An 8,441-nucleotide genomic window follows, 5' to 3' on the forward strand; every position below is an offset into this window, starting at 1 on the left:
GCCCATCCCTTCCCTCTGCACCTCAGTAGCCCCCAAGAGAAAGGAAAAGCTCTGCTTGAAGCTTCATCCTTTGCTGCAAGGGTACCACACTGGAGTTTGTTGCATCAAGTGGACAAACAGTCTGCAGTGGTGGAGTGAGTCAAAACTGTTAAAAAAATATCCATATATGAAACAGTGTAAGCCCCTGTCCTATATTGGAGAGGCACAGAGCAACCAAGGCTTGCACATGGGCTGCTGCTTTAATTAACCTCTGGGAAGAGGCAAGTTGTCAGGGCTGATTACACATTTGCATGGGGCCAGGCTGCTCTTGCCACGTGCGCAGGCTGGCCCAAATGGGGAAGGGGACTGTGCACTGGCAAACAGCCCCACGGGGTGCTGAGTCAGCCCTGGGGCAGGAGAGGGGATTTCCAGCTGCCTGTGCTGCTGACACTGACACGGAGCAGCTCGCTGGGTGCTTGCTGCCAGGGCAGCCTTGGATGCAGGGGAGACATAGCAGGTGGTTAGGGTGCCAGAGTCTGGATTTGTGTTTGCTGCTGCAGGGTTTGCAGCTGCTGAAGTATTCTTTGGGGTCATCTGGCTAAACTCAAGCAAGTCTGACTTGGTGGCCATCAGATAGCCTGTCTCAATTAGGAACCAGCCATGGGGCACAAAGCCCATGAAGCCTGCAAGGCTGGAAGGCATGCAGCAATGTGCATGGGGCAGTGGCTGCCAGGGCTGCCGCTGTGGCTGGGTGGCCCTGCTGGTGGCCTGGTCCCGGAAGGTCAGCTGCAAGATCCTGATGGGGGCCGTGAGTACTGCCGGGGCAGACTGAGCAGGGAAAGGAGCTGCTGGGTGCTGCTGTGTCCTGGAGCTGGCCCTGGTCTGGGGAGGGCAGCACAGCTAGCCCCTGATGCAGGGAACTCAGCATTCCTTGGCACCCCTTCAGCTGGGACACAGCAGCAGAAAGGTGGGTGCTGTGGGGTGCAGATGGGGATGGAGAGAGGGATGGGTGCTGGCCCACAGCCTTGTGAGCACCTCCAGAGGAGAAGGGAGCAAGTAGGATGGGCATGCTGTATGCATGACCCCTCCTGGGCGCTTCAGTGAACCCAAACACTTCACTAGTGAACAGTGCAGGTCCCTAGCCTCGTTACTGCACCAACTAAAGTTCCTTTCCAAACTTCTGATGGCAGGCTGCCTGCCAGGGCCAGCCCCGCATCATCTACATGGGCAGAGCAGTTGCCAGCCCCAGGACGGGTGCTGCCCCAGCACCAGTGCCACCCCAGCACCAGTGCCCACTTCACATGTCCTGAGGTGCAGAGCAAGGCCAGGGGCAGCTCTGGACCAGCAGAACGATGCACAGTCAGTCCTGCCTGACTCACGTCACTGTTGACGCACCCTGTTGCAGCAGCAGAGTCCTCCACTCCTGCTCCTCACAGGCAGCTCTCAGCTGCTCTGCGAAGTTGCTCCGGGCCTCCTTGCAGATCTTGGGAGTAGGTCTAAGGAAAGAAGTGCTGGGGTCCAAGGATGAACCCTGGGAGCAGAGCATCTGGCATACCGGAAGCAAAAAGGAGCCTAGCTTCATGGTATCAGGGTCTGCTTTGGGGTGGTGGCTGGGAGCTGTAGGACCCAGGGGTGGGTGAAGTAAAGGCATGGGGTGTCAGCATGGCGGGGAGTGGAGTAAGGGTCTGGTGGTAGTCCAGATGTGCATGACAACCTGAGGGACATGGGCCAGCTGAGAGGCAGAGAGCTGCTGGTGCCAAGTGCTAGGGAGTCCTGGCAGGTCCCCTTGGACTTTCTCTGCTCAGGTCGTCGGTACCTGGCTCATCTTGAGGGCAAAGGCTGTGACCGTGGCCCCTGGAAGCCTGCCATGGCTGAAGCAATGCTAGAAGCTCTCAGAGGCTGCTGTGGGAGACTGGGAACAGAGGAGGCACCTGAGCACCAGCGAACTGCCAAGCTGCCTTGGGGACAGGCTGGGAGAGCTGAGACAGGAGTGTGCATTGGGCAGGACAGACAGGGAGAGGTGGGACGGGGTGCACACAGAGGCAGGACAGGCAGCCCCAGGGTGAGCACAAGGCCCTGGGGGTCTGCAGCCACAGCCAGAGAGCTGTCTTCAGAGGGGGAACCCTATCACTGAACCAGGATGTCGTGAGCAGTTTCTAAGGACAAACCCATGAGCCATGCCAGCCAGCAAGATCTACGGGAAAGCAGAGAGTGTTTCATTGAACAGACTCTGTAGCAGCCAGTATTGGCATGGCAGAGGAGTGTGACTGTCACATCACCATGACTGCCTGGCATCTGACAGAGAACAAAGAAGGCACTGCATGAGCATGACAGCTTTTCAAGGCACTGAAAACTGAGAAGTGGGGAAGTGTCAGAGTGGTGGGAAATGGGCTCATGTTCTGTTGTGATTGACCCTTCTCTTGCAAGGGCTGCAGGCAGAACTGAGCTTGAGGGCAGCAGAGGGGCAGAGGTCTACAAGGGAACATGGGGTGCAAGCAGGAATAAGTGTGTCTGAAGGAAAAGTCCACATACTGGGAGAGGGGAGGGAATGCCTTTCCCTCCCATGTCCCTCCTGACAGCCAGTCCAGCAGCTGACACATCCCCAAATCCCGCAAGGCTCCACGCAGCAGCCGTGCCATACAGGGCAGGGGCCACAAGGCTGGGAATGCACCTCTGTGGGCACTGCTTTGGGGACGACAAACTGTGTATGAGCTCATATTAACCCCTGAGAGCTTTGTGCATGCTGAAAACAGCAGAACATCCATCTTTCAGGCTAGCCCAGCTGCAGCATAGCTGGGGACAGGCCAGCTCCCTGCATGGTGGCTGTCCCAGCCCAGGGTCACGGGAGCTGCTTCCCAGGTCCCTGGTTGCCCTGATCCTGCTCATGCCAGTAGCCCAGGAGGGCTGAGGCAGGACCAGACACTGGGGTGCAGCCCAGTGCCCTTTCAGCTGGAGGAAGTACACCGCTGTGGCTGCGGCACCATCCTGGGACTCAGCCCTGAAATCAGCATCTGCCATGCAGACTTCCTTCCTTGGCCCCTTCACTGACTCCCTCCCTGCCTCAGTGCTCCCACCAGTACAATGAAACCCACGAGGTTTCCTCTGCATGAACTTCAGTGGCCACATTGCCCAGGAGTGGCTTTCACAGCCCAGAGCACCTCTTTCCCCTTGCTGCGATGCCCACCAGCGGCTGCACACCGTCCATGAGTCATCTAGGTGAGGATGGGCAAGCAAGATGCTCCTGGAGAGCATCATGCAGGGGAGTAATGGGGGTGGGTGCAAGCAGTGACTTCCAGCTGCAGGTAGGAGGCCAGGAGCAGGCAGGAGCCCTTTCAACAAGGTGTGGTCTCAGCGATGGGCTCCCCATTTGAGAAGAGGGATGCAGACCTCTTTGCACCACAGATACACCTGTGGGAGTAGGGATCCCAAACAAAAGGAAGAGGCAGGGTTGGTCTTCAAGCATCCCCATGGCTGGTTTGCAATACTAGGCAGAGGCAAGCAAGGCATCAGTGTGTGGCTCCTCCAGGTGTGCCAGAATGCCAGGGAGGAAGAAGGGGAACTGAACTCTGTGCGGGACTGGGCTGAGCACATTTTCAGGAACAGGCTATCCACAACATGCTTTGTTTCCATGACCCTGCATAATCACCAAAGATTGCAAAGTCCAGTGACATCTTGTTCAGCTTCAGAAAGGGGAAACGCATGAAATGAGGAAACTTGGATAAAATGAAGCTAAAAAAAGCAGCGTCGTCACACAGTGTCCAGAAAGCTTGCAAAGATTTAAGGCAGCCTTTCAGGGCTCCTGGTATCAAAAGGTGGAGAGAAACCAGCAGGGCTAACCCCCAAGGCCAGAGGTTATTCGAAACAGAGAGGTTCCTTCAAAGAGCTGAAGTCACATCTAGATGACAAAAAATAGTACCAGGCAGGTAAGATGTAAAGGCTCAGTCAGACAAACAAAAAAGAGAGCAAAGAACAGCCTGTAGAAGCAGCCAGCAATCCTTTTTGCATACACTTTGGGAGCTTCAAATCTGCCACAAAAGCTGTAGGGTTGGTGGAAGGGCACGTCCTCTCAGCAGAGCAGTGATGTCCCCTGGGGTGGCAAGATCACTGTGAAAGGTGGCTCAAATGCCAGCGCACTGCAAGGTTTGTGGCAAAATGTGACACATGCGTGGCAGTGTGCCAGGACCCTGGCATCACATCAGGACATGGCTTCCTGACAACACCCCACCAAAATATACCCTGCCCATCCTCCCCGCTGTGCCAGATCTGCAGGGTGTGCTCTGCAACAGGGTGACATGGGGTGGGGGGCAGTGGGACCTGCCAAACCAAGAAGCCCAGGGACAGCTGTGTCCTGTCTTGTTCAAACCAGCCAAAGCTGTCTTTGTGGCTTTGGGTTTGCCTTGTGGGACCAGAGCATGTAGCTGCTGGACCTGCTGGGAAAGGTGGCACCAGCTTGCAACACCCCTCTGTTCCCTGTGCAAGAGTTTGCGCTCGAGACTGGATTTTTCTGATGTGGAGCAAGGGGAAGTGTGAAGAGCGAGAGAGTGAGAGGATTTCCTGGCAACTGCTTGGGCCACACTTCCTCCACAACTTTTGAGGCTTCGGATGGGGTAATAAAGGGCTTTTGGAGATGCCATATACTGCTAACATAGGAGCTGACAACCACTGTGCTGAGTGGCACACAGAGGGAGTGGAGATGTGGGGTTTTTTTCAGTCTTTTTTAATTTATTGAGTTTCTCTACTCATTTTCCAAAGATACTCCAAATGAAGAGCCTATTTGAACCGATATAATTTGCTTTTGCAGCCCTTTAGTTATTCCTTGAAAGACCCAGAAGCACTGAGGGGCAGGGAGAGGCGATGTCTGAGCTGCTGCTGTTGCTGGAGGCAGAAGAGCAGTTGCTTGCCCCCACCCCACAAACCTCACACCCAAGACGGAGCACAGCTACCTCACAGCTACCTCCCAGGCTGTACCCTGCTGTGATGCCAGGGTCCTGACTGTGCACTTGCAGCCCCAGGGCACTTTTGCCCAGGCAAGCGTGTTTGGGTATGGTAAACTCACTGTGGGTGAGCTTCATATCTGAGCAAAGGAAATAAAAAGGTATGTTCCTGGAGGGGACCACTGGCTCTGCCAGCTCTGTTGCAGGAAGAGATGAACCACAGACAAGGGAGAAGAGGCCAAAACAGCCTTTCTGAGCACAGAAGGGCATAAGAAAGGTGGCCGGGCAGACTCCAGCTCTGTCCCTGAGGGATAAAAGACTGCTGGATTATCTGCCCTCAAGCACCGTAATTGCAGGAAAAAAAAACCCAAACCAAACCAAACCAAAACAAAACAAACCCCTTGACTTCTAACATGTTTTGCTCAGGGTCAGATTTTTGGGGTGGCTGGGGAGAGTGTATTTGGAGAGGGCCACCCCACACTGCCTTGCTCAATGCTGCTGAATAAAGGTGTTGCAGGACGTGCAAATCAAGATAAGTATAAGCATCAGCAGAAAGCAGAGCCTGACCCCATGCTTGGGTGTACTGGGCCTTGCTGAAGAGGACAATAAAGAGGAAGGCCATCACAAGGCACTGCAGTCCTGCTGCAAAGCCTCAGAAAATATTTCAGGGCTTGTTTTCCTCCCAGCTCTGTGTTACAGCTGGGACGTGGGCCGAGCACCTCCAGCAAGGGCTGCTGGGCAGCTGTGGAAGCCACAGCACAAATTCATTAACTCCTGCCCTGGGCTACCTCTGATGGTACCTGCTGCCATGGCCTCCAGCCGCACAGACAGACTCACCAGCAGCCCCTTCCCTGCCCACCACCGTGCCTGTGCCACCTTTTCACCCCTTCACGGTCATTCCAGCTCCCAGCATGTGTTGCCAATACAACCTGCCACAACACTTGGGGTCCAGGTCCCCAGGACTCTCATCAGCTTGTTCCTGAGCATCTACTCTCAGGCCAGTCATGGGCACCCATCCACTGCCAAAATCTTGTATTTCCTGCCCACGGCATGCACTGTTAGGTAATTAAGGTCACCAGTGCACTTCAGAACTCCTTTTTATCACAGTCCTTATCAGGCAGTAACAAGGTGTGCCTTTCCCTGATGCAGTCTCTGCTTGACTTTACCTTGTGAGTATGGAAGCTCCATCTTCCTGCAAAACCCCAGTCATGAACCAGCACAACTCACAAGTCCTTCAGGGACCGCTGAGATCGTGCTGGGAGAGGAGGCAACCCAGCTCCTGTGGCTAGTAGCTGCTCCTGCAGGAAAGCCTGAAAACTGTGGTTCTCAGACAAGAGATCAGAGAGCAGCACAGTTGCAAAAGGGGCATGAAGCTGCCCCAGTGCACACAAGGGAAGAATGAAAGCGGTGCTGACAGTGGTGGAGGTTCCTTCTCCAATGAGGAAGCCTCTTGCACCATACGTGATTTCTCTGTGTGGCTGTTTCCTTTCTGTGCTTACACCTCTTGCAATCAGACGAGTGTGCTGTGAGGCAGCCAGAAGGGCTGAGACCTCAGTCCTGCCCTGGGAGCAGGCCATAAGCAAACATGGTACGGCGATGGATATTTCTCCTGTTCCTCACACCTATGCTGGCAGCACAGGAGGAGGAAGAAGCAGACCCCAACATCTCTGGAGAACCCCAGGAAACAGGTAAAAAATGCTCACTGCTCTCCCTGCATGAAAAGGTTTCACTGCTCTTTTCGATGCGTTCCTGTGTGATCTGATCTAGGTGTTCCTGCTCCGGCAGGGGGATTGGACTAGATGATCGAGGTCCCTTCCAATCTCTAACATTCTGTGATTCTGTGATTCTTCTGCTGCAAGTTTGCTGTGAATCTTTACTGTATCAGAGAGGACTGGAGCTGATGTCCATACCAGGTCCCAAGACTCTTGGACATCCATCAGGTTGTGGTAGGGTGAAGCTGTGTTTGGGGGTGGAGGGCAGCAAACCTTGGTGTCCTGGGAAAGTCTCAGACGGGGCTGTAATGTTCCTCCACGGCATGGGCAGTGTCCCTGGGAGCACGAGGTGGCTGTCTCTCTTTGCACAGTGCCCTCACTGCAGTGGGGATGGATGCTGGTGCCCAGCAAAGACCTGGGGAGCCTGGAGCTGAGCCCCTGTGCATCCAGGAGACCCTGGAGGACAGGAGTGTGCAATTTCTCCTTAGTGGGCTTCCTTGGTGCTGGCAGGCCAGGGTACCCCCAGGGCTCTGCTGGGCTTTTCCTACAGAGGCTGCACGCTTTCATCCCAGCAGAGTCACCCAGCGGGCATCTGCAGGCTCACATGCTATCTGACCTCGCAGAAGGCTGCACTGTCTGGGGTCTGAGCTGTGGTCCTGGGGTTGTGACCTTGTGTTGCCCTGCATCTGTCTGAATTGGAGTATTTCTCTAAATCAATCTTGTCAGAGCTAGGTAATAAAAATCATTGAACTAGCACCTAACCATGTCATCCCGATCCACTACAGGGACACGTCTGGGCTGATGGAGGCTAGAGAAACCTGCTGATTATGCACCCTGCTATGATAGAGGCCAGGGAATAGGACCAGGATCTTTAGTTGCTGATGTGAAGTGACAGCAGGGTCTGTAGTGTGTGATGTGGGCAATAGGAGCCCGTTCCCAGTGGAAATGTGTCCCTCTGGTTGCAGGGAGCCTGAGCACAGCACATTGTCGCCCAAAACCCAAGGGCTAAACCTGTGACAGAGGATATCCTACTGCTCAGAGTGGCTTTCCCTTGCCCAGACCCCCCACTGAGGCTGTCCTCCCAGGCCAGCACGTTTAAATGTGCCCAAGCATTGTGTGGCTCTCCAGCCTGTTTGCACAGTGCATGCTAAACCCGAAATCGGGCCGTGCCGCGTGTGGCAGGACACTGCAGGGACCCAATGGTCAGCAGATTTGTGGCACACTCTGTGTGCCTTGGTCACCCAGCCGTCCCTGGAGGAGTCTGGGGCTGACTGCAGCAGAGACGGTATTGCTGAGTCTGCACCTTGGTGTTTGTGAAAAGAGGAACCAAGACAAAAATATTTGGCAGCTGTACCCAGCAGCACGGGCAGCCCTGCCTGCATCCCTCAGCACGTGTGCTCATCCCATCCCTGGACCTGTGCCGAGGTCCCCACCTCGGGGATCAGGGGCCTTCTCTTGCTGAGCGACAGGACAAGGGGGATGGTCAGGATGGGGTAGGAGGGTCCCTCCTATCCCCATGAGGGTGGAATGGGCCTCTGTGGGGCAGACAGTGGCATTGGGGCAGAACAAGCTGTTGGGCAGAGATGGAGGACATGAGGACAGGATATGACCCCAGGGTCCCCCATCCCAGGGGTCCCCAAGCATCTCCCATGACTCTGGCAGATGTAGGGTAAAACTGGGGAGGGGCAACAGCCCAGTAAGGCAGTGGACAAGAGGCTCCCACTGCATGTTGCTGTCCCCTTCCAGGCATCCACGAAATTCCCCTATGCTGGGGGGACCACGGTGCCAGGTAGTGTGGGGCTGTCCCTGTTCAGCG

The sequence above is a fragment of the Pterocles gutturalis genome, unplaced genomic scaffold (assembly GCF_000699245.1).
Source record: "Pterocles gutturalis isolate BGI_N339 unplaced genomic scaffold, ASM69924v1 scaffold49413, whole genome shotgun sequence".
In the NCBI taxonomy this organism is placed as follows: Eukaryota; Metazoa; Chordata; class Aves; order Pterocliformes; family Pteroclidae; genus Pterocles; species Pterocles gutturalis.